Raw genomic sequence first — 26,296 nt, forward strand, 5'->3', positions numbered from 1 at the left:
GACACCTCCCACACACTGTGAGATCTACTGACACTCACCTCCTTCTTGGTTTTCACACACGAAATTAGAATGTCCCAAACCTCTTTCATTTTCAGTGACTGTCCCCCAGGATTGTAATACATCTGCTTCTCCTAACTTTTTTCTAGCTCATCCGCAGTCACATATATTGTCATTTGACTCCAACAAAGAGACACCATTTTGATCTTCTTCAAGAATGAAGGACAAAAACCAAACAATAAGGTCACTACTATTATCATTTTTCCTGTTTGGGGGGCTATGTTAAACTACTGATTGTTATTGGGAAATGCCAAAGAATGTTCAATTTCCAAAACAATTGTGCTAGTTTCACATGTCTATAAAGTCTTTCTTCATATTCTTCAAGCTAGACTTTAGCAATATGTGAACAGGTACTTACCAGAAGGGACGATTATTTCCTTTAAATTATTTATTTGCTTTCAGTTTCCAACATTCACTTCCATAAGGTTTTGATTTTCAAATTTTCTCACCATCTCTCCCCTCCCCTCACCACAACATGGTGGATAATTTTATATATGCTCTACATATACATTCATATTGAACCTCTTTTCACGGTAGTCAAGTTGTAAGGAAGAGTCAAAACCAATGGGAGAAAACAGAAGAAAGAAGAAACAAACGAAAAAAAGAAGAAAGAGCAAATAATACACTTAAATTTTCATTCAGACTTCATAGTTCTTTTTCTGGATGTGGACAACATTTTCCATCATGAGTCCTTTGGAGTCATCTTGGATCCTTGCATCGTTAATTAGAGATGTCTATTAATCAGCACACACTGTGACTGTTATTGTGTACAATGTTCTCCTGGTTCTACTCACTTCATTCAGCATCAGAACATTCGAGTCTTTCCAGGTTTTTCTGAAGTCTGCTGAGCTGGTTTGTTTTTGAAGAGGTGAAGATCTAGAGGCCAAATTGCCAAGATTCACTGGATTGTGGAGAAATATTGGGAGTTCCAGAAAACAAATCTACCTTTTGACTACACTAAACCCTTTCATTGTGTGGTTCCCAACAAAGTGTATCAAGTCCTTAAAGAGATTGTGGTATGAGATAATTGTCTCCAGAGAAACCTGTATATAGGCCATGCAACAGTTAAAAGCAAACATCGAACAACTGATTAGTGAGTCTGGAATAAGAATATGAAAAGGATGTGGGTAATCACCTTATTTTTAATATATATGCAAAGTATATCATTCGAATGCCAGGCTGGGTGAATAAAAACCTTGAAATCAGGTTGCCAGAAAAAATATCAGGTCTTATTCAGATGACACCACTCTGATGGCAGAGACTGAAGAATTAAGAAATCTCTTGGTGACAATGAAAGAAGAGAGTATAAAAGTTGACTTGATGCTTAATATTAAAAAAAAAAACAACTAAAGTTTTGGAAACTGGTCCGATCACTTTCTGACAAAAAGAAGGAGAAGAAATAGGAGCAGTGCCAGATTTTATAATCTTAAGATCAAATATCACTACAGACGATGAAGTTAAAAGACACTTGCTCCTTGGAGAGGCGAAGAACTGTGGCATGCTGGACAGTACGTTATTGACAAAGATTCATATAATCAAAGCCATGGTTTTTCTTAGTAGCAGTGTATGGATGTGAGATTTGGATTGGAAGACAAGCTGACTACTAGAGAAATTATGCTTTCATAATATGGTGCTGAAGAAGACTTTTGAGAATCCCTTGGTCTGTAAGGAGGTCAAATCAGTCAATATTGAGAGAAATTAATGTATTACATTCAAAACCTGAAGATGAAGCTTGAAATTTTTGACTATATCATGAGAAAATGGGACTCATTGGAAAAGACCTTGATGAATTGAAAGACAGAAGGTAAAATGAAAACGAAATAGTAGAGGATGACATAGAGAAAAAGTGTCATGCAAACAATGAACATGAACTAGGATAGACTTTGAGAGCTAGTGGAGGAATGAAGAGCTATAGTCCAAGACTTCGGCATGATTGAATGACTGAACAACAACAAAGGAGAAAGGCAATGAGGAACAGTAGGTGAAATCTGGGAAACTGCCGTGGAAGGAAATCAAGCTGTAGTTTACATTATTGCCACATACTTGGGGCAGGTTTAAGACTTTCACCACAGAAGTGCTAGAGGTTGGGCAACTGGATGGGTCAACAATTTACTTATTCAGTCTAGACCTCTCTGCATATACCCAGTCTCACATCTCCAACTGTCTATTTTACGTCTTCAATTTGATATTCTGTGGGCATCTTGAACTCAAGATGTCCAACACTTAACTCATTATCTTACCTTCCCCTTACCCCAAACCATCTCTCATTCCTACCTTGCCTATTATTGAAAAGGGCAGCACAGCATTGTCAGCATTACCCAAGTCACCCTGGCTTGCAAGCTAGAGGTCATCCCAGATTTCTCACTCACTTACCTCCTCCTATCCAATCTGTTGCAAAGATCTATCCACTTCTCCTTCTTAACATCTTTTGAATATGCCCACTTTTCTCCTCTGGCACTGACAACACCCTGCTGCAGCCCTTAACACCTGGGCTATTCCAGGAAGTTGGCCTCCCTGCCTCGAGTCTCCCTCCACTTCAATTCTTCCTTCTCTCAGTGATCTTCCTAAAGCAAACTTCTACTTATGTCACCCTCCTTCTTACTCAGTAAACTCCCGTAGTGCCAATCACCTCTCAGATAAAATATAAAGTCTTTTGCTAGGTATTCAAAGAGCTTCCCAAACATCTTTTTTACCTTTCCAGTCTTATTAGACCTGACACTCACCTCCCACACACTGTGAGATCTACTGACACTCACCTCCTTCTTGGTTCTCACACACGAAATTAGAATCTCCAAACCCTCTTTCCTTTTTAGTGACTGTCCCCCAGGACTGTCTGCTTCTCTTGGCTTTCTTCAAGTCTCCAACATAATCTCACATTCTATAGGAAGACTTCCCTAAGCTCTCTTCTTTTTAGCACATTCCTTCTGTTGATCATTTCTAATTCATTCTATTTTGGCTTTCTTGTGCAGAGTTATTCGTATTTTGTCTCTCTAAACAGACTATGGCTCCTTGAAAGCAAGGAATATCTTTTTTCCTTTCTTTGTATCCTGTACATTTAAAACCATGTTAGCTATTAAATAAATGCCTTCTGAGTGAGTGATTGAATAAAGACCTTGAGAGATAATAAGAGAAATTGAAAGAAAAACCTCCTAAGTTCCCGAAACCGTACCTGTGGAGGGCTTGGTCTGATGGAGCCCAAGCAGAGCTCCGTCTTGCAGAAGACTTCCACAGACTCTCATGACTACCTTCCGCCACAAATATTGAAAACAGAATGATTAGACAGAAACTTCAGGGATACCCACAGTTCATAGGCATGACCCAAGTGAAGATTCAGTCACTGAGATCAGTCAAGCATAGTCAGGCAAAATGAGAATTCAGAGGGAACAGTGTCATGACAACTGAGGGAGAAGGGAGTATCCAGGAAATGAGGCTGAATGAGAGCTTCAGAGGCAGCAGAAAGGTCCAGAAAGATGGGAAATGAGAGAAGGCCATGAGACTTTTCAATTAAGACATGATTGTCCGAGTGGAGAGATCAATTTCAGGGAAACGATGAGGTCAGACTATTCCATTCACATTCATATACACCAATTATGCGTTCCATTCCCAAGAATGGGTATCCACTTTGTTTCCAGGTATCAGCTACCACAGAGGGCATCATCTCTTCATTCTGGAACCCTGGAAGGGCATATTTTGTGTCTTCTTCTCTTAAAGTCCCTTATCACTTTCCAAACTTCCTGAAAGGCCGTTTGGTGCCTTCTACTCTTTATTCCTCCTCCACTAGTTGACTTCATAGCTCTGCTGTTTTGGGTTTCCTCCTCAGCTACACCGAGCAAGACCTCTTCAATGACCCTCAGCACCACACTCCTCTTCCACATACCCTTGGGTCGATGACCCATTTTTCTTTCCTTGATATGCAGCTCAGAAGGGGCATTGAGTGGGCCCGTTTAATCCTCATGGCAGGGACTTAGCTGGACACAGATCACAGGTAGACAAAATGTGTCTGAGGAAGGGAGCAGTTGAGTTCAACTCCCTAAACCTTGTGCCAAAAACTGCCTCTCTCCCTCCCAGGTAACCTGGTCCACCCAGCCAAGCACATTCTATATATTGCCTGTACCTGTCGTCCTCCTGAACCAATGAGAGGGTGGATGGGGATACAAGAAACAAGAGACTTACCAATAACTCCACATGGTCATCAGTGAAGCAGGAGGAACTTTTATGTGACATTCTTGCAAGAATGGTGTCCAACAAGTAGGCATACCCATTGCCACAATTACACAATTTTTTTATCCCCTCCCCTTTCCTCCGTTGACCGGGTACTACAGGGTTTATAGTCTATCTGGAATGTCTAAACACACCACATTAGTCTCCACCCATGTTTATATCTCCTACTCCCCACATTTTGGTGCCCCATTCCCTTTATTTTCTTTTTATCTTATTTGGTCATAATTACCCATGGCTCTAAGCCTAAGCAGACATGTTAGAACCAAAAACCAGTTTCAACCAGTTTTAATTAGAGTAGTCCCAGTCTCAACCTAGGCCTCTCTATTGCTGTACAGGGGAGGGGGGGGGGGGAACTTTCCAACTGTGTAACTGACACACAACTGATTAGAGCCTGTTGAGAAATATGCAGAAGCAACATCCTAAAGGTGATTTTCCACAGTAATGTACTCTGAGAAAGTTACCTGCTCTGCACAGAGGCAGGAGTAGGGCAATTATAAGGCTTTTTTAAGGATCCTGTATATCTGTGTGCTTACACAGCCTATCACAGTTTTTCGTACACCAATGAACCTGCCACAAGGGTACAGTGGTGCCAAGGGGCATGTTCCAGATCCGCCTTCTCATGTCCTTCAAGTCATGCAAAATCCTCACCTACAACTAAGAAGATCCCACGAGCCAGACATGCTCCCTGTGGCCATTCTGTTCAAGATAAACTTAGTCAAAGGATCAAGATTGGTGCAAAAGCCACAGAGAACTAGCCACAGAGAACTACCCACATGTACTATCTTCCCTTCTCTGGAACCTAAAGCCGCTTCTCTAAGCGTTAAATGACATCACTTCGATTTTAAAGCATTTTGTAAACTTTAAAGCACTAAATAAGTCATGGAATATTTAGGGATAGGAGATAGGGTGGGAGCACATGGCAAAAAGTTGTAGAGAGTCCCAGTCCAGGCCAGGTGTTAGGAGAAACTTTCACACAATGAGAGCTGCCCTCAGGTGAGATGGACTCCCTTGAAGTAATGCTGGGATCCTCCTTGATGTTCTTCAATCAAAGGCTGCATGATCACTTTTCAGGTGTGATATAACGGGAATTTCTTTTCGGCAGAGTGTTGAACTCTATGATTTTTCATATCCTTTCGAGGTCTCACATTATGTGATTCTTTGGTAAAGAGAGCTCTAGCACTGCATCTGATACTTAGCACCTCTATGTCCAAGGACAATTAACTTCTCTCTCTGAGTCAGTTTCCCCATCTTCCCTGGGTGATTGTCTATGAGAGTTAAAGTCAGACAGCATGGTTCACAGAACCCCTACTATCCATATGGCCATCACAGAAGAAGTGTTGGTGCCAAGATGCCCCCTTGACACCACTCTCACATGCCCAGTCCATATGTGGGTACTGGGGTTCACCCAGAGCTGCTAGAAGCTCAGTGTGTGGCGAGGATAGCAATCCCTATGGAATCATTCAGAGGAGTCAAACTGTTGCCCAAACCACAGGCCCTGCTCTCCCTCAGAACCTCCTCCATCAGCCTTTCCCAGCCACCTTCCTATCTCCTAGCTCAGTTTTCCTTTGACTCATGGAACTATCTTATGAAACTGACCTTATTCACCATAAATTCTGAATTCCTTCTGAACAGATCACTTGCTTTGGTGATTTTGCCAGCATCTGCTGGTTTGATGTTTCTACGTTCTTCTCCAGACATCATTATTCTCAACTTTAGCAGTTTTCTATCACTATACTTTTCTCCAGCCTTTATCAGAGGAGGAGACAATTTCTAAAAGAAGAATCATTATGACTGTTTCAATATTCACATTTCTTGTAGTGTATTTTGAATTTCTCCTTCCCTCCCCACTCCCCACTAAAGACCCTGATGCTAAGTTGAGTAAGGCTGTCATCCAAAAATGACTTTAGAGCTCCCCTGAGGGAAAGGGCCTCACTGACTCATACCATGACAACTCCTCTCTCTTGTTCCACGAACTTCCTAAAGAAAAGATCTGCCCCTAGGCATTCCCTGCTTCAGTCTGTCCAGGTTAGAAAGCCAGTGCTCTAGACCCATACTTTTCATGAAGATTTCCTAAAGTGTCAGATGGCCAGACACAGAGGGAGGGAGAGGGAGGGAGAAAGAAAGGGAGGAAAGGAAGAGAGAGAGAGAGAGAGAGAGAGAGAGAGAGAGAGAGAGAGAGAGAGAGAGAGAGACAATTTTTTTTGGTGCTTCCTATGTGTCAAGCACTGCACTAAGCATAGGTCCTAGGTTTATCTCAGGGGAGCAGGAAAAGGGGTGAGCAAGGAAACAATCAAGAAGAGAGAATAGGGGAACATAGGAGAGTGCTTCCAGGAAGTTGTTAGGTGAATCATGGCTTGGGACATGAGAAAATATGACAACCAACTTCATTTTTACAGACGGGGAAATAGAGACACAAAGCAGTTAAATGACGTTCCCTGAGACAAATAGTTAGTAGATTTTAGATACAGGGTAATACTCAGGAATTCTTGACTCCATTTGCATTTTTGAATTCATTACATGGTTGGATTGTCTCTTCATTCTCCACCACTTCCATGTCCAATCAGTTATGAAATCCTGTCATTTCAGCCCCCTTATTATCTCTGCAGGTTGTGTCCCCCCTTTCACCCCACAGTACCACCACAATCACTTCAAGCTGTTCTCCTCAACTAGAATATCATCATGTTCTAATCTTAAATCAGTCCTGGATCACTCCAACCATCCACTAGCACCACCACTACACCCATGTTGAGCAAAAAATGGAAAATGGAGAGATGGAAAAACTGGATATTCGGTGAAATAGTGGGCTTTCAAGCACTGCTGATGAAATGAATAGAATTGAAAAGAAAATTTGACTTTCAAAAGACTCAAGAAAAGAATAAAAATGTAAACAGAAAGGGGAAATCATAAAGTACTTGATAGGATTAAATTGTCTGCCTTCCTTCATGTGACGATGGTATTTGTAACTCATAAGGGCTTTCTCATTATTAAGGAAGTTAGAAGAAGTAGACAGAGGGCACAAATGTCAGTTTAATATGAAGTAATAATACCTAAAAATAAAATTAAGGATTGAGAGAGGAATGTGTTGGAAGCAAGGGAAGGGGAGAGGTAGAATGGTGTACATCATCTCACATAAAAGAGGCAAGAAAAAGCTTTTACTGTGGAGGGGGAGAGGTAGGGCGAGTGAGTGAACCTTACTTTCATCAGAATTGACTCAAAGAGGGATACCATACTCACTCAGTTGAGCAAAGAAATCTATCTAACCCTACAGGAAAGTGGGAGGGGAGAGAGTGGAGCCAAGATGGCAGAGTGGAAGGATGCACCTCTAGAAACTCTCCTTCGACAGTCCATAAACTACCCCTAAAATATGACTTTAAACAAATTCTAGAACAGCAGAAGCCACAAAGTGACAACCTAGAAGGCCAACAGGAAAGGACTGTTGCACTGGGAGTGGAGCAGAGCAAAGACCTGCCTTCCCCTTGTTGCGGTGAGGACAGGACAGGAGCTGGCTTCAAGGTGCCACTGGCAGCAGTTGTGGATCCCAGATTCCTCAACTCACAAACGTCAAAAACAGCTTCAAAGGTCAGTGAGAAAGCTCTATCGCCTGCGTAAGAAGGGAACACAGAGGTCTAGCCCCAGGTCCAGGAGGCATTAGTAACTATTGCAGCATCTTCCATTGTTGGAGCCCTGGCCTAAAGACCCTGAGGAAATTGAGCTGCTGATCTGGATCTCAGTGCTGAGAAGTAGCCCTGGGGTGAGTAACAGTGCTGCTTTGCTGGTGACGGTGGTTGAGGCTCTGGAGAAGGAATTCTACTCACAGATACTGGGCAGAAAATTGGGCCTGTAGTTTCTCCAAGACCAGAGTGCAGGTCAGGAGAAAAGTAAATTCCTCTCCCTCAATTTTGCTACCTTGGAGGAACTGAGAACTTACAGGTCCCCAGAGTATACCCTCCTCTTGACAAAGAACCCAAAAGTCAAGTAGGCATCAGAGGAAATGCCCCAAAATTGAAAAAGAATAAGACAATAGAAGGTTAATTTCTTGGTGAGCAGGTACTTTCTTACATCCTTTCAGATGAAGAAGAGCAACGCTTACCATCAGAGACCATCAAAATAAATATGCAATGATCTCAGGCCATGGAAGAATTCTAAAAGGATTTTGAAAATCAAGTAAGAGAGGTGGAGGAAAAATTGGGAAGAGAAAGGAGAGCAATGCAACAAAATTATGGGAAAAATTATGAATAAAATAACCTTCAAAAATAGGCTAACTCAATTGGTAAAAGAGGTTCAAAAGGCCAATGAGAAGAAGAATGCTTTAAGAAGAACTGGTCAAATGGAAAAGGAGGTTCAAAAGCTCACTGAAGAAAATAATTCTTTAAAAATTGAAATGAATTAGATGGAAGCTGATGACTTTATAAGAAACCAAGAAATTGCAAAACCAATCCAAAAGAATGAGAAAGTGAATGTTAATGTGAAATATCTCACTGGAAAAACAAATGACCTGGAGAACGATCTCTAATCAAAGAGATAGGAAAAAGCATTTTCAAGAGAGGGCTAAAAGGGTTGTGAGCGGGAAAAAGTGAAGCTTACTCTCATCATCTTTGGCTCAAAGAGGGAATAACATGCACACTCAATTTGATATGACAATCTAGAGAAGGGGATAAGTGGGGCATGGGGGAATGATAGAAGTGAGGGTAAATGAGAGAAGAGGGTAATTAGAAGTAAACACTTTTGGGGAGGGACAAGGTCAAAAGAGGGAATACAATAAATGGGGGGCAGGTTAGGATGGCGGGAAATATAGTTAATGTTACTCAACATGACTATTATGGAAGTCTTTAGCAAAACTACACATATATAGCCTATACTGAATTGCTAGCCTTCTCAGTGAGGATGGGTGGGGAATGAGGAAGGTCAGGTAGTTGGAACTCAAAGTTTTAGGAACGAATGTTGAGAATTGTTCTTGCATGTAACTAGAAAGTAATAAATAGAAGAAATGGGGTATAGAAATCTATCTTTCCGAACAAGAGAAGAGAGAAGATGGGGACAAGGGAAGGGAGGGGTGTGATAGAAGGTAAGGTAGATTAGGGGAAGGGGTAATTAGAATGCACGGTGTTTTGGTGTCATGGGTGAAGAGGGATGGGGAGAAAATTTGAAACTCAAAATCTTGTGGAAATGAATGTTGAAAACTGAAAATAAATAAATAACTTGAAAAAAGAAAGTAGGAGGGTAAGAGGATAAGAGATGTAGATGTGCTTGACAAACGGGAGAGTAGACTGGGGAAAGGAGAAGTTAAAAGCAAAATATTTTTGAAGAGGGACGTGATAAAAAGGAGAAAGAAAATAGAATAAATGGGGGAATATAGGATGGAAGGAAATATAATATACCGATACCATTGTGAAAAAATTTTGAGCAAGTTTCTCTGACAAAGGTCTCATTTTTCAAATATTTATACAACTGAGTCAAATTTGCACAAATAAAAGCCTTTACCCACCAGATAAATGATCATTTGATATGACCAGAAAGTTTTCAGATGAAATAATCTAAGCCATCTACAACCATACGAAAAAATTCTCTAAATCACTAACGACTGGAGGAATACAAATTTAAAACTTGTGAGGTAAAACGTCACACGTAATAGACTGGCTAATAAGGCAGAAAAGGAAAATAACGAATGTGGGAGGGCATGTGGAAATAAACTGAGACATTAATACACTGTTGGTGGAGTGTTGAACAGATCCAACCATTCTAGAGAGCAATTAGGAATTGTGCTCACAGGGTTATAAGACTATACATAACCTTTGACCTAGAAATACTATCACTAGGTCTGTATCATAAAAGACATTTTTTAAAAGGGGAAAGGGGCTTATTTGTGCAAAAATATTTATAGCATCTCTTTTTGGTGGCAAAGAATTGGAAATTAATGGGATGAGCACCAACTGGGGAATGGAAGATTAAGTTGTGGTATATGATTGTGACAGAACACTATAATGATATAAGAAATGATGATTAGGATTGTGTCAGATTAACCTATAAAGATTTACATGAACCAATGGAAAGCGAAATGAGTAGTACCAGGAGAACATGGTACACAATAACACTGATATTATAAGATGTTCAGCTATGAACGATTTAGTAGTTCTTAGCAATATAAAGATCCAAGGTGACTCTGAAGGAATTGTGATGAAAAATGCTATCCATTCCCAGAGAAAGAAGTGATGGTGTCTGAATACAGACTAAAGAAAAATTTTAAACTTTATTTTTCTTGATGACTGTCTTTTTACGTTATGACTTATTTAGAAATATATTTTCGATGACTACACACGTATAACCTATATCAAATAGTTTGCCTGCTCAATGTGGGGTGGAGGATGAAAGGGAGGAAAGGAGAGAATGTGGAACTCAACGTTCTGAAAATGAATATTAAAATGCATTTTACATGTAATCGGGAAATAACAAATTATCAAATAAATATTAAAGCAACAACAACATAAGTAGACCATTCTGCAGTCCCTTTACAAAATGTGAGCTTACCCAGAGATGTGGAGCAGCGCAGGAGGAAGGCAGGAAAGGGACTGCACTCTAATGGAGGGGCAGTGGGAGTGGCAGGGGGGCCTGCACATGATTCAAGGACACATGGGGTTTGGGCACTGAGATGCTAGAGCAGGAGGAAGGAGACATGGCTGGTAGAATCAGCCACATGAGGGCCTGGCTGGAACTGAAAAGAAGAAAATGGCGACAGGTAGACACATGGGGGCAAGAGATAAAAACAGTGAGGAGAGGAGAGGCCACATGCGGTGAGGATCAGGACAGGCATACGGTACCCAAAGTTGGATGGACAAAATACGAAAACACAGGAACGAAACTCATAAGCACGTGGACAGACTGAAACCAAGGTCTCCTCTCTCAGCTTTGGAGGTCTCAAGCCAAGACCTGATCCATCAGTGGTGGTGGCCATCTCTCTGAACATCTGTTCTTCAGCTTTCACTTGAGGGATGTTTTTGTAGCTTTTCCTTTGGGGTCACCATGGATGGGTGGTAGGAAGACACAGAGCAATAAACTGAGGATCAGAAGCAGAAAGGGATCCCAATATGTGGCAGTAAAGTTTACATTGATGTTTTTTGGGGAATGCAGATTTCTTCCTTACATGAATTCCATTTTGTATAATGTGAGTTTAGATAAAGCAACATCTATCTGTATTCTTTTCTATTTTCATGTCTCCAGAGGTCTTTGATATGTAGGTTTACTAAAATTCTAATATTCTTTTTAACATCTTTTTAATTCATTTATGATTAGGGTTACCTAGCTCTCAGAGATAAAAGGTGAGATCCCTCACTACTATAGTTTCACTAATTCTTCCAGGAAGTCATTGAACTTTTCCTTTCAAAAGCTGAATGCAATGACATTTCACAAATATATGTTTATTATTGATATTACTTCATTCTCTGTTTTTCCTTTGAAGAAGAGGTAGCTTGGTGCTTTCGCTTTTTTTCCTGAGATCATGATTTCTATCCCTCCAATTTTTACTTCAGCTGAGGTATAACAGTTTTCTGCTCCAGCCCCCTATTTTAGCTCTGTGGTTCTCTCTATTTCAAGTGGGTTTCTTGTTTTCTTAAAAAAAAATTAAGCTCATATTGTTGGATATTCGTTTCTAATCCACTTTGCTACCTGCTTCCATTTTATGAATGTGTTCATCCCATTCACACGGTGAGGATTGCTAATTATGCATTTCCCTCCATTCTATTTTCTTCATTTTCTCCTGTCTCTCTTTTTATTCTGACCCTACTGTAATTTGTTTGGCCTATGACCACTGTATTCTTTTATCAGTGCACCATTTTCTCACCACTTTTTCTTTCTCTTTTCCAATTCTCGTACTTACCACCATGGAAAGATAGATTTTTATGACCAATTGAGAAAGCATTTATAGATATAAACATAGACATAGATATTTATCTTTATGAAACAATTTAGATGTGACTGATATTCAAGTATGTACCACTCACCCCACCCAAAAATTTTCACCCCACGTTAAAAGCTCCTATTTTATGTGAGTTCGCTCACCTCATTCTCGCTCTCTTTTCTGCCTTCTCCCAGGAAATCCATCGTTGTAACTTGTCCATTTATTTTGCATCATCCCAAACTAACGGGTACACTTCCTTACTCTCTTTCTGTGTTGAATCCTTCTACTGTCTCTAATAGTAATAAAATTTTTAGAAGATACGTGCATCATCTTCCCACATAGAAAAGCACACAGCTTAACCTTACGAAGTTACTTATGATTTCTCTTTCATCTTTACCTTTTAATGCTTCTTTTGAGTCTTGCATTTGAAAGTCACATTTTCTCTTCACCTCTTGTCTTTTCATCAGGAATACTTCAAGAGCCTCTGTTTTATTAAATATTCATTTTTTTTCCTTAGAAGTGTTTCCCCAGAGAGTAAACCTGTAATAACCAGAATGTTGTCAGAGAGCATCTCCTGTCACAAGTATCTTTTCCTCTGAGTGTTCAGAGAGTAGATGTGCTTCCCCAGAAAGCAAGCCTGTAGTAAGTAGACTATTCTCAACTTCTGTGTCTCCACCCATAAGTATCTCATCCGATGAGTGTTTGGAGGCTAGATGTGTTCTCCCAGAGAGTACGCTTGGAGTAACTTTAATGTTCTCAGAAAGAGTGTCTCCTGCCACAAATATCTTTTCCTGTAGGTGCTTGGAGGGTAGATATGTTTCCAGAGACAGTAAGCCTGTACTAACTGGAATATTATCAGAGAGTGTGTCTTCTGCCTCAATTACCTTTTGCTCTATGTACTATGATTACGTTGACTGCTTTTCCCTCCTAAAACCAAAAATACCCTTTGTCACATGGATGACTCTCAGGGAAGAGAGGGAGAGAGAGATGTACATTGGATACCACGGTATAAGATACAAAAATCTTCTATAAAATGTTTTAAATGAGGTAAAGGATCTAAACGGTATTCATGGGAAAGGGGAAAAGGAAAAGAAAGGGGTTTCAGACTTGCAGAGTGATTCCTTTCACTTCTGCATCCTCAGGATGACATCTTGACTTGAGACCTCCAGCCCTGAGAAAGGAGACTTTTTCCTGCTCTGCCCATTTATTCACATGTCTGGCCTCCGTGTGTCTGTCTTCTGTTCATCCATGCTCTGGTACCGTGTGTGTTTCCTCACTCGATGTATCACCAGTCCTCTTCTGTGTGTGGCCATGTCTGTCCCCTGAGTGTTCTTCTCAGTTCGGGCCAGGACATCATGTGACTGACTGCACACCCGCCTCATCTTTTCCTGCTTTTGCTTCTCTGTCCCTAGCCCCCATGTGTCCTTGAGCTGTATCCAGGTTCCCTCCTTTTACAGGCACGTGACCCCCTTCCTCCCTCCCTTCTTCCCTCCCTTACAGACAGGTATGTGGGCAATTTCACATTACTTCAAAGTCGTTGTACTTAGATCGTTGCCCAATGGTCCACTTATGCAGAAGAAGAACTGTCTGTAGTCGATAAAAAAATAACAGCAGGCATAGCTGGAAAGCACTTTGGCAGAAATTTCATAGATCAACATTAATTAGGTGCGATAGGTAAAATAATAAAGAGATAACTGTTAATCATAAATGAGAGATTTAAGCATAATCATCAGGAATTACTGTAGCTTAGACCTAAAACTCACTAATTTATTCATTCTGTAGGTATGGTTTAAACTTCTGATATGTATTGGGCACAGTACAACTACTTTTGTAGCTGGAACAAAGAAAGGTTTCATGGAACAGGAGACGCTTGAACTGTGTGTAAATGGAAAAGAGGTAGTGTCTGAGGCGCAAGGACAGAGGGCCAGCTTCAGAGTCCGAAGGGCACAGAGGTCAAGTCCTGCCTCAGATTCATGGCAGCAGCATGACTACGGTCAAGTCGCTTAACCTTTTAGTGCCTCAGACCAATCTCTAAGCTGACAGACACTTTCAGATGGGCTGTAAATCTTACTGAGCAGGCAGAAAGATGAAAGTGTGCTTGACTAGCTACACTCTGACTTGTCCTTGCCCACGAACACCTAGCTAGTTAATGCCTGAGGCTGGATTTGACTCAGATCTTTCCAACTACAGGCTCAGTACTCTAACCACTGAACTACATAGATGGAAGGATTCAGAGATCCCAGAAGACTGGTGCCAAGTCACTGTCTAGGAGGCTTCCTCGAAGCCAGGGAAGAACAAGAAGAGAGCTCCTTCCCAGTGCATGGAAGTTCTGTAAGTGCTGAATCCTTTCTAACTTCACCACCCAGCCTGAGAAAAAAATGCTAGTTGACCTGAGTTAGGAACTTCCCAAGTAACTTTATGTATGGTGGGTGTAAGGGTCTTGGAGCACGAGGCATAATCCCAAAGAGACTATAAACTACTTTTCATGTAAACAGCAAGAGACGCTTCACCTGTTCCACGGGAAAATTTGGAACCTGCTTGGACATTCTACTGCCTATACATATTTCTGAGTCACAGTTCAAGGTCACAGAGGAGCACTTTCTCGCAAGAGGAAACAGGGGACCCTGATGAACAGTACCACTTTCAATCCCAGTGACATAGGTGTACTGATGGATAAGGTCACTTCTGGTCAAAAGGGAGGAGGGACCCTTTGGAGCAGTACCAAGTGCAGTCCCAAGGGATCAGAGGTTCTTCCTGGGTGAGGTTCTTCCTGGGTGAGGTCCAGAGCACAGCGGTGACCACACTTCTCCCCAAATCACATCACTTTGTAACCACCAAAAACTTTCAAACCCCCAGAATTGGCTCTGAAAACAGAGGTGTAAAAAGGCCTGAGGCTTCAGATAATTCCCCACCACACATACATAGACACACACACACACACTTAGGCTTTAGCTGAAGTCCAAAATACAAGTGTAGCAATCATGATCTCAGAGAACCCGAAAGGTTAAATGGTCCTAATTCAAAGACAGAAGCAGCAAAATTATGTCTTTCTAAAAGGTACCATAGATATAATATCATTACTCACCAAAGATGCACTAAGTGGCTGAGCATCCAACTTGTTAAAAAAGAAAAAGCAAATAACTTACAGAAGGAAATAACACTAAAAGTATACTTATGGGTGACCCCAACTTTCCCCTCTCGTCATTAGGAAAATCTGGGCATAAGGTAGTAATAAAAAAGAAGGTAATGAGAAGAAAAGCATATAAAAAATGTTAGATGTGATAGAGCTCTGGAGAAAATGAATGAAAATGAAAAGGAATATGACTTTTTCTCAGCTGCATATGGCACCATGACAAAAAATGAACATGTATTGTGGCATAAATACCTCATAACCTAATGGAGAACAACAGAAATGCTAAACACACCTTTTACAGACCGCAATGCAATATAAATTAGAGGAATGTGGAAACAGAGATTAAAATTAATGGGAAAGTAAAATACCTAATCCTAAGGAATGAGTGTGTCAAAGAACAAAACATAGCACCAATCATTAATTTCATTAGAGAGAATTATAACAATGACATAACATGCCGGAACTTGTGGGGTGCAACCAAAGCACTACTTAGGGGAAAATTTGTATCTCTAAATGCTTACATCCCTACACCAGAGAAAGAACAGATCAAGGTACTGTGAGTGAATTGCATAAAAGTAGAAAAACAGCAAATTAAACATCAGAATGGAAATCCATAAATCAAGTGTGAAATTAAGAAATTTTTAAAAAATCAAATGAATAAATAAAAGCAGAAGTTGCTCTTATGAAAATACTCATAAAAACAGACAAACCATTTGGGCAACCTGATGAATGAAAAGAAAGATGAAAACAAAATTAACAGTATCAAAATCGAAAGAGTGAGAATAACCAATGAAGATGCAATTAAAGCAGTATTGCGAAGTTATTTTGCTCCATCATATGCCAGCAGAACTAACAATCTATGTGAAAGAGATGAATATTTTTAAAAACATAAAATGCTCATGTTAACCGAAGAGGAACAGACCACATAAATAGTCCTATTTTTAAAGAAGAAATTGAAAAAAGCATAAATGAGTTCCCTAGGGACAAATTTCCGGAATCAAATCGATTTGAAAGGGAATACTACTAAACATTTAAAAAAAACCATTATATCCCAATACTATATAAACTACTTGAAACAACAGGTAAAGAAAGAGGTCTATCAAGTTCCTTTTATGGCACTAATATGTTTTTGAAACTTAAACAAGGTTGTGGGTATATGCTCACAGAAACACATTGTTGGTGGAGCTGTGAAATGATCCATCCATTTTGGAAAGTGGGAAAGTAATTTAATACTTTTATAATAATCAGTATGATGTGTGTCATGAATATATTAACAGATTAGATTTTGCAGAGCCACCTTTTTCAACTTGAGTCAGATTCACAATGCAGTTTGAACTGATCAATCAAACCTTGACAAGACTCACAATCTACCTGCATACCTGAAGCGGAAGCAAATCAAAGACTGAAACCTGTTTTTATCACAGAACTCTGGTTCTGTACTCTAGGGGAGGTGGTCACAATCCCCAAAAACTTGACTGTGGAATGTATTGGTTTCTTCTGAGAAATCAGTAAATTATTTTTTATAATTCGCCTTCCCCTCTCCTTCCCTACTTGTGATTTAAGTACATAAGCTGTGCTTTCACTTCAGCTCAGAAAACATTCCTCACTATGAAATTAACGAACTAAACTACTAGATTTCTGGCATCCCAGTCTCTAGGCCTGCTTTGTGTGGCTCTGAGCATTCTTAGGTTAGAGACTGGGTCAGTAAAAACCCTGTTAGCAAAAGAAAGTTAGAATTATGCAAAGAAGATAAGAAACATGTTCAAAGACTTTAAAACAAAGACTCCATTGCACCCAAATGAAGCCATTAAGAAGAAAAAGGTCCCCATGTATTTCAAAACATTTATAACAGCTCTTTCAGAAACAGCTAAGAATTGGAAATAAAGTAGATGCTCATGAATTTTGGAATGACAAGCAAAATAGGGAGCATGAAAGGCATGGTAAACTGCTACCGTGCAGTAAGAAATCATGTGCTTGATGAGTACAGAAAGATATGGAAAGTTCTTTGTGTATTGAAGGAAAGTGAATTAAGCAGAACCAAGCAAACAGCATATATACATGGCAATTGCAACAATTAAATTTGAAGCAATGACCCAGTGAAAAGTCAAAAGTACCTGTACCAAAATGTAAAAGATCAAGTGGGGCTGAAAAGGAAAAATGAGAAGACACCCTCACCCTACCCTGTCCAGGAGGTGAGATATCCACAAGTGTCACATATTGGACAATTTTTCCGAATGCGTCAATCTTTTATCCTGGCTTTTCTTTTCTTCCCTGAAGCAAGAAATACGATTTGTTACACGGCATGACTCTCAAGGATATGGAGACACAAGGACAAATGGGATACCCTGGTGATGTATGAAACAGAAAACATCCATCAACAAATGTAAAAAGAGGTCAAGTATCTCAAGGGAAATAATGGGAGAGGAAGGAGGAAAGATAGGAGTTTTCGCTTAGTGATAATCAGTAGCATAGCCAAGCAATATTACAAATCTGTGAGTTTGAAAATAATTGCTGTTGTTTCCTCCTGTCTGACTTTTGCTGACCACAGCTGGGCTTTTCACTGCAAAGATACCGGAGTGGTTTGCCATTTCCATCTCCAGCTCATTTGACATATGAGGAACTGAGAGAAACTGAGTTAAGCGACATGCTCAAGGTCACACATCTATTAAGTGTCCAAGGGCAGAATTCACCTTGAGAAGATGAGCCTCCCTGACTTCAGGACCCACAGAATATCTAGCTTTCCAGAAAACGATTTGAACTTGTTAAAAATTGAAAAGGAAATCAATGAAAAACATTAGGTACAAAATGTATAGATGAAAAGAAATGAAATAAATTAGTGCTTCACAAATCCTCAGCAATATGGGGAGGGATGGCAGTGAGTAGACAGTATTTGATTTTTTGTAAGAAAAGAACAGAAAAAAGCACAGATGGGATAAAAGAACAGCAGCTTGCCAGAAATTTTATAAGTCATCAACACTTTTGACCACTTATCAAATTAAAGTACAAAATGTATACATGAATTAGGGGTAAAAGAGGAATCAATAGCAAATGAAAGGAGCTAGGAGGAAGAAATTACTTTTCACATGGAAGGACAGGAGAAGAGATTATGACAAAGCAAGCAACAGAGATAATCACAGAAAATAAAATGAATGATTCTGTTTCTATAAAGTTGAAATGTTTTTCCTCAACAGATCAAAAGCAGTCAAAATGAGAAGGGTAACAGTTAAGTGAGGAAACATATCTCTGTAGTCAAGTTATCTAAGGACTGTTGCATATGCAACATAATTTCTGACGTTAAAAGCCATTCTCCAATAGGCTAAAGGATATGAACAGGAAGATTTCAAAGGAAGAAATCCTAGCTATCAATAGCCCTGTGAGAAAATGTTCCAAATCCCTCAAAAAGAGAGAAGTGCACATTAAAACAACTCTCTTCTTTTCTGTTTGCAAAGCACAGAAATTGGCAGGTTCAGAGCCTGTCGTCTCTGTTCCACAACAAAGTACATGGAAGTACCCCTTTTGCCAAGTGTTGGTTGACACTAGTACAAAAAACAAATAAGTATTTAATTAAGCGACGTCCCCAAGAAAGAGACGATAGGGAGAAGGGGAAGGAAAAACTTCCCAGATTGTCTTCTCTCTACTCAGCCTCAAAGCCAAGATAAGGATGGGAGGAAGGGAGGAAGAAAGGAAAGAATCTTCCACTTGAGGAGGGGAGGGAGGGAGAGTTCCCTAATGCTTCTTCCGCTGGCCTTCACCCTCTGCACCCCATGTCAAGATGCCCCAAGGCCCAGATCTCCAGACAAAGCTCCAGTTAGGCAGGAAACCCCAGGCAGGAGTAGCAGGCACACAAAGTTTCACCCCTGAATACCCACATTCTCTTTCTCCCCACTGCCCACTTCCTCTGTCTCTCTCTGTCTCTCTCTCTCTCTCTCCCCCTCATACACACACACACACACACACACACACACACACACAAACACTCATACACACACGTACACACACATATCAATACAAACATAAATACAGATGATCCTACCTACATATACAACAGAGGCACAAACAAAGGTATTGATACTCACAGGACCTTCCACACACCTTACAAACAAATCCTCCAGGGCACTAAGCAAAGGTAATTAGAGAAAGGAGAGGATGGGCTTTGTGAAAAGGTTGGCGGGAGGAGAACAAAGGGGGCGACTGAGGCAGGAGCAGAGAAGGGGCACTTACCTCACTCACAGCCACTGAGGCACTAACAGGACCCACAGGTCAGTCAGCCTGCAAAATGAGGGGAAGATGGGGTTAAATGAGGTGAAGGCTAGGGTGTGGAAGGAAAGAAGAAGGGAAGTGAGTGGGGGGCACTCAGACCTCTTCCCGCTCACCCCACTCATATCCTTTTCCAGACAAATAAGACTTACACTTAATATAGGATGGGAGGGAGTGGATATTGTGACTTCAGTGCAGGGAGGGGCTCGTCTCCTACCAGAGCAGAGGGGGAAAGTTCAGAGAGAGGGAGGGGGCCTCTGATATCAGACCCAGAGCAGTGGGGGGACCCCCCAGAGCCTTCTGTCACCCCCAATGACCCAAAATGGCTAAGGGAGGGAGCCACAGGTGCATCCTCTCCTGGAGTTGGCACCTGGACTGACCAGGATCCCAGCTTCCGGCCTTGGGGGTGTGGGGGGGCGTGGCAGCACCTGAGCTCAGCTTGAGGGCGTGGGTAGTCTGCCCCTTTATTGAAACTGGGAGGAGGAGGACAAAGAAGGGAAGGGGGAGGACAAAGAGGGGAAGTGGTAGATCGAGGGAGGGCTATCCTGGGCTCCACAAAAGGGAAGAAAGAGCACAGGAGCTGCAGCAGCCTCTGCAAACCAGCAGCCCTGGAATGGGACTTGGATTCCTCACATCCTCCAGAGTAGAGTAGGAAAGGAGGGGACATTCCTGGGGAAAGGGTCCACCTCAGCCTCCTTTCTCCAGGCTAGAGGAGACAAAGATCAGGAAGACCTGGTGGGATAGGGAGGCACTCAGGGAGACAATGCTCTGCCCCCGCTGTTTCTGTGTGGGTGCCCTGGTCTAAATCCTGTGTCATATTAAACTTAACAGAGCCTGGACAACAGGGAGCAACACTCTCCTTTCTGCCTCAGTCTCCTCTACCAAGTGACTTAAATTTCTTTCTAAAACTATTTCAGATTTGGGGCTGTGTTCTCTCCAACACCAACTTCCCTGGCAAGCCACTTAAACTTTGTAAAACCCGGTTTTCATATCTGTCAAATAGGGCTGATAGTAATATCTGTGCCAAGAAGATTGCAGGGTGTTTTTAAAATTCAAATGAGATGTTTTGCAAACTTATTTTCAAACTGTAAAGCACAATAGAAGTGTTTGTCATTATTATTATCATCACTATTCTTACTCTTTTTGATGGGGTTTACATAACATGTAATTGATTCTTTTCTGTGTAATGTTCTTCAGATCATTACATGGAATCATTGTCTCTTGTAACTCAAACAAAGTATTTGGATGTTAATTCATCGATGTCAGGATCCAGCAGTGCATCCTTAGTACTATTCTAAGAGGAGATAGGACTGTGGGGATCACATGTTCCCACATGGTTTTCAGGTCCTCCACTAAGTCTCTATATGTTGCAAGCTTTTCATTCAGCCAGGTTAGAGATTAGGAATACTTGGTATGCTATTTAAAACACGGATCTTGAATTTTTATGGATCAGTGTCATGACAAGGAGATGGGGGCAATACTTTGGTTCCTAGACAATTTTCCAGTTCTAGTACAATTTATTTTTGAATTCCCATGGATATCCTGAGGTCTCCATCTGTAATAGGAACGTTTGTCATCTGTTCACTTTGGAAACTTCTGATGGATAATTTCAGTCACCGGTTCATGTCGTCTAGTTATTCATTAGGTACTAATGCAGTCAAAATGAGAAGGGTAACAGTTAATTGAGTTAAAACATCTCTGCAGTAAAATTCTCTAAGAGCTGTTGCATATGCAAGATAGAGAAGGAAGTAATTCCACTTTCTAAGATTAAAAGCCATTCTCCAATAGGTCAAAGAAACAGCAAAATTTCAAAGGAAGAAATCCAAGCTATCAATAGGCCTAAGACAAAATGCTCCAAATCCCCCATTACGAGACAAGTGCACATTCAAACAACTCTCTTCTTTCAGCTGTAAATCATAGAGATCTGTAGGTTCAGGGACAGTCCCCTTTTCCAATTCCACAACAAGTTCCATGGAAATGTCCACTTTTGCCTTCTTCTAGTTGACAATGGAAAAAAAAGTAAATATTCAATTAAATTAAACGACACCAAACTAAACAGATGATATGGAGAAAACGAGGAGAAGAGTTCCTAGACTGTCTCAGAGGTTTGTGGCCACAGGTGGAGACCTGGGGTTGGGCACCACAGGGCTGGCATCTCACTGAAATGGAAGCAGTGAAAACCCTGCCAACAGGAACCAGTGAAAACCTACAGGTTGGGACTGACTCATCCCAGGATTTTTTTTAAGAAATCATGTTTTGAAACTTTTATTTACAACAACTTAAAAAATAATACCTTCTGTTTTGCAAGTAACTTTTCTGAAGAAGGACCACCCAGTTCCGCCATTGTAACTGAAAAAGAAAAGAATGTTAAAGTACAAGGGAACAAGACAATCTGGCAAACAGCCAATACGAACTGAGTTAAATGCAGGTAACATACACACACCATGACTTACAGTCTATCATCGTTTCCGAGTAGCCTTCAAGTTACCCATTACCAAAGTCATCCTTCAGATGTTCTGACCTGCTCACATGCTCCAGTCTACATGGCTAAGAAAGTATTTCACGGTTATTCTGTCCATATATAGAAAATATATTGCAACGATATATACACAAAATAAACAAGCATTAGACTCCTCAGGTGACTTTATTCACTCCAACTTGTCTTGTCATTTTGTTGTTTTACAACAAATCTCTCAGTCACTTTTGTCTTTGTAGCAACTGCAAAATCATAATCTCCTTTCTTCTAATTTAATTCGGCATAAGACATACCTAAGGTGACTTGCTCTCTTTGGACTTACTGACTTGTGGAGTCGCCAAAACAAGGGCTTGGTAATTATGAGTCTATCATGCGAAAGGGGTGAGGGGTAAAAGAGAGTGAGGAAGCAGACCATGGCAAAGGCACAGTCATGCCACAAGAGTGCCGGCAGCTCTGGCACACGGGTGTGAAGCTGCCACAAAGCACTTCTTCAGTCCCAAAGCCCATTCAGAGACCAATCTAAGTGCTAAATCGATGGTCCACAATCTCACATAGCTAAAACTCTTTCCTACTGGAAGGAACAGACTTGAAACAGGGCAATAAGTTATAGTCAGTGCTTACTAATCTGGGAATGGAGGGAAGAGGTGTGGGCCAGAAACTAAGACCAACTAGATATGTTTACCAAAAGACTGAGCATGAGACAGATGTTTCCCTTGGTCACATATGCTTGCTAATAGATGGATTAATTATACAGTCAAATTTAACCTGAAGACTCTTCTACTTATAAGGATCTGTGAAAAGAATGGTCGTAATTTGTACTGAAAGACAAAAGAAAAAACAGCTTGAGAAGGCATAGCAAAAAAAGAAAAAGCCTAATGGTCTACTGTCCAAGCGATTTAACTGGAGAAAAAAATCTATATACAAGCACATGTGTAGCTCCAAGCATGAAGCCCTATTATCCATCTATCTCATGTAATGACTGCTTGCTGGCCTCCTCTTCATATGCATTCCCTCTACCATTCTGCACATCAGAGGAGCCCGAACCAAGGCTGTCCAAGTGCCCACAACACTTGACATCATTGATGTGATCTTCAAGGAACATTACTCTCATTTTGAAAAAGGCATTCCCGTTAGTAATGAATTGGATCTGGCCTGGAACTGTGGCCTTATCTGCTCCAACTCTAGCTACTTGGCCACCTCCTGCAGACCACCTTTGAGGTACTTGACACCATAGAGGATTGGAAAGAACAGCTGGAGGATCTCAAAGAAGTCCAGCTCTTCTTTTCGCAAGTTACAGTTGGTTACAGGATTTTGATTAAATAGTCAAAGTCATAACCACTGCACAATGAAAGCCACTTGACCCCCTCACACAGCACAATACCTGATGTGGTGAGAAGTTCTGCAAAATACTGCATCTCAGATCCTTCTTCCTCATGCTTTTTAAATTGGCTTCCAGAGGTTTTCAGAAGCTCTATGGAGTCCTACGTATACATGTCCTCCATTAAATTAAACTTGAAGTTGAACTGCCATGTTGAAGTTACTGGAGGCTATTCTCCTTGCTCATTCATAAATGTTAATCCAAACTGAATTATCTTTAGCAAGTGTATGTTACATCGCAATAGTTGATACTGATAGCATTTCTTCTGAATTCTCCAGTGAGTCTTACAACCACACCTGGAAACTTGGTGTCCATGGCAACACAATTATACTTCTGTATAACTTGAAGAATTTTCTTCATCTCGTCATCCAGGGTGCAAGCCCAAACGTCACAAATTCTTTGGCTATAATCTATGGTCGTTGCTGGCATAGTGGGCACACAAAGGGTTTAGGTGCCAACAAGCATCAAAATATTACACTCGATTGAAGAGTCGTTTTACAAAGTAAGTTTGCTGATCCTTTAGTTTTGTACCTCTGCTGGTGCCAATAGGGATGTTGTGTGCCTCCATCTGTCCTTTCCATAGAGTTAGGCTCCTGCAGTGGCCCCATAGATGCTTCTCGCTGGCCTGGGAGAAGGGCTTATCCCAGATTTTACAGTTTAGTCAAGCACTTATTTTTAAAGCTTCACTGTTTAATTCAGATAGTCCACATTACTTGGAGAAAAAATTCTAGAATGAAGTAAGATTTGGGCCAAGTTCTCATGGGTAACCAAACATCCTAAGATGCTGAAGTCACCCCTCTCCCCATAAGGGGAGAGCAACTGGCTGCATGTCTCTATATTATTGCCACAAACCTGCAGATATTTAACTAATTGTCAGAGATTGACCCAAGGAAACCTCATCACCATTAGATAACTTGAGGCTGCTTTGATCCGGATAAAATAAACTACTTAAGAAATGTTTTGACGGAGTTAGCAAGAAAATTAAATATACCAAGTGATGCGCTTTTAATAGACGACTGCTTAAAACCACCAAATGAGAAAGGTCTCCTCTTGTAACTTGGATTCCTTTAAGGAAAGCTTAAATAGAATTAAAAGGAATGGAGAAGGGGTAGAAGAGATTTGTGTCCTCCAGAATGATGGTCAGAATTATGCTGCTCCATTAAAAGAGTAAAGTAAAGCAAGGATTTCCTGTATGTAGGACCAAGTCTCCCAGAAAAGATTTATCTACACATCCCTGGGACAGATTCACCTCCTCTCTCTGAGGAAGAGGAAGGCAAGAGAAAGGTCAGTTTCTAGTCGAAGGTGGGGAACCTGTGGCCTTGAGACCATAAACCCTTGGCAAAGCTCTCACAATCACGGCCTTCTTGTGCTTGTGTACCTTAAGTGAAGTGAATCAAAGATGGTGCAACCTGTTCCATCACAGAACACTATTTCATTGACCCACCAAGTAACAACTCCGCAAAGACCTGAAGCAATACTGTTTCCACAGGAGTCCAGGACAAGTATATTATGGATTGGTGGGTTTATTGCCAGAAACCATTCAGGCTCTGTAAACCATTGTTTTAATACACCTTCCCCCCTCCCTTCCCATTTGTAATTTACATATAAAACCTCTTCTTTTGCTCCAGCAAGGTGGAATTGTGATGAGAATAAATACTGATTTGCAAACATGTTCCTCATAATGAAAGTAGTTAATTACACCACTAATTGATTACTGGCATTCCTGTCTTTAGACCAGCTTTGTGCTGCTTTGAGAATTCCAAGGTTAGAGAGTGGCTCAGTAAAATTCTCTTAACAGTGGTGATCGGAGTTGTCTGAGATCACAAAGCTAGTAAGTGTCCACAGCTAGTCAGGTAGGATGTAAACCCAGATTTTCTGACAAAATTGAGCAGTGAATTCATAAGATTTTCCTGCCCCTCATCCTCTCCTCTCACTAATGTATTCTCATCTCTCTAGATGTTCTAAGGTGACAAGGATGAGGGGTAAGTTGTTTTATTAAATGCGAAATGAACAGGTAACAACCAAATCTAGTAATCATTATGGGCAGCTAGGTAGCACTGCGGCTAGAGTGTTGGGCCTGGAATCAGAAATAATCATTTTCCCAGTATCCATCTATCCCTTCTAATTATCCCATATATCACATCCCTTTTGTGGCTAAACGCCTTGAAAAGTCCGCTTACAACAGTCACCTCTATTTGCTTTCCTCTCTCTTCGTAACGTTGTACAGTTGACTTTCTCCCGTCGCTATATCATGGAAACTTCTCTTGCTAATGTTGCTAACCATTTCTAAGATGCTAAATCCAATGCCCTTTTCTTTCCCCTCACCTTTCTTCCTCACGTTCCAGCATTTAAGACCACTGTTCTTCTTTCTCTTGATACTTTCGTCTCCCTTAGTTTTTTAAAATTATTTTATTTGTTTTCGGTGTTCTACAATCACTTCCACACGACTTGGATTTTTTTCCCTTCCCTCTCCCTAATTCCCCCCTACCTCCGCACTCCCTGCCTGAGATGGCATACAATTTTATATAGGTTTTACAAAGGCATTCTTAGTAAATACATCTGCACCTTAGTCATGTTGCATAGAAGTATTAAAATGAATACGAGAAATCATAAAACAAACAGAAAGAGAATACAAAAGAAAATGATCTGCTTCATTCTGTGATCAAATTCCCTAGTTCTTTCTCCGGATGTGGAAGGCTTTTTGCCTTAAGAGACAAGTGGGAATTTTTTCAGTCCTTGCACTGCATTAAAGTACTAAGTCTACCAGAAAAAAATACTTGCACACAGTGGTTGTTGCTGTGTACAAAGTTCTCCTGGTTCTGCTCCTGTCACTCAGCATCAATTCATAGGACTCTTCCCAGGCCAATCTGAAGTCTTCCTATT

At 40.8% G+C, this 26,296-nt stretch overlaps 1 long non-coding RNA gene and 1 pseudogene across 1 annotated transcript in view; both read right to left on the reverse strand.

The window, feature by feature from the left end:
- The window catches only part of LOC140515607 (uncharacterized), a 122,190-nt gene extending 109,415 nt beyond the window's left edge, over positions 1-12,775 (reverse strand). The window contains exons 1-2 of the long non-coding RNA XR_011971104.1: positions 12,567-12,775; positions 12,331-12,461 (exon numbers count right to left, since the gene is read on the reverse strand). This is a non-coding gene — a long non-coding RNA (uncharacterized lncRNA). The remainder of the gene's footprint in view (positions 1-12,330; positions 12,462-12,566) is intronic.
- A 10,182-nt stretch (positions 12,776-22,957) lies between these two features.
- LOC140515649 (CCR4-NOT transcription complex subunit 7 pseudogene) lies at positions 22,958-23,842 on the reverse strand (annotated as a pseudogene).
- Positions 23,843-26,296: the final 2,454 nt, after the last annotated feature.

This window comes from Notamacropus eugenii, chromosome X (assembly GCF_028372415.1).
Source record: "Notamacropus eugenii isolate mMacEug1 chromosome X, mMacEug1.pri_v2, whole genome shotgun sequence".
Taxonomy (NCBI): Eukaryota; Metazoa; Chordata; class Mammalia; order Diprotodontia; family Macropodidae; genus Notamacropus; species Notamacropus eugenii.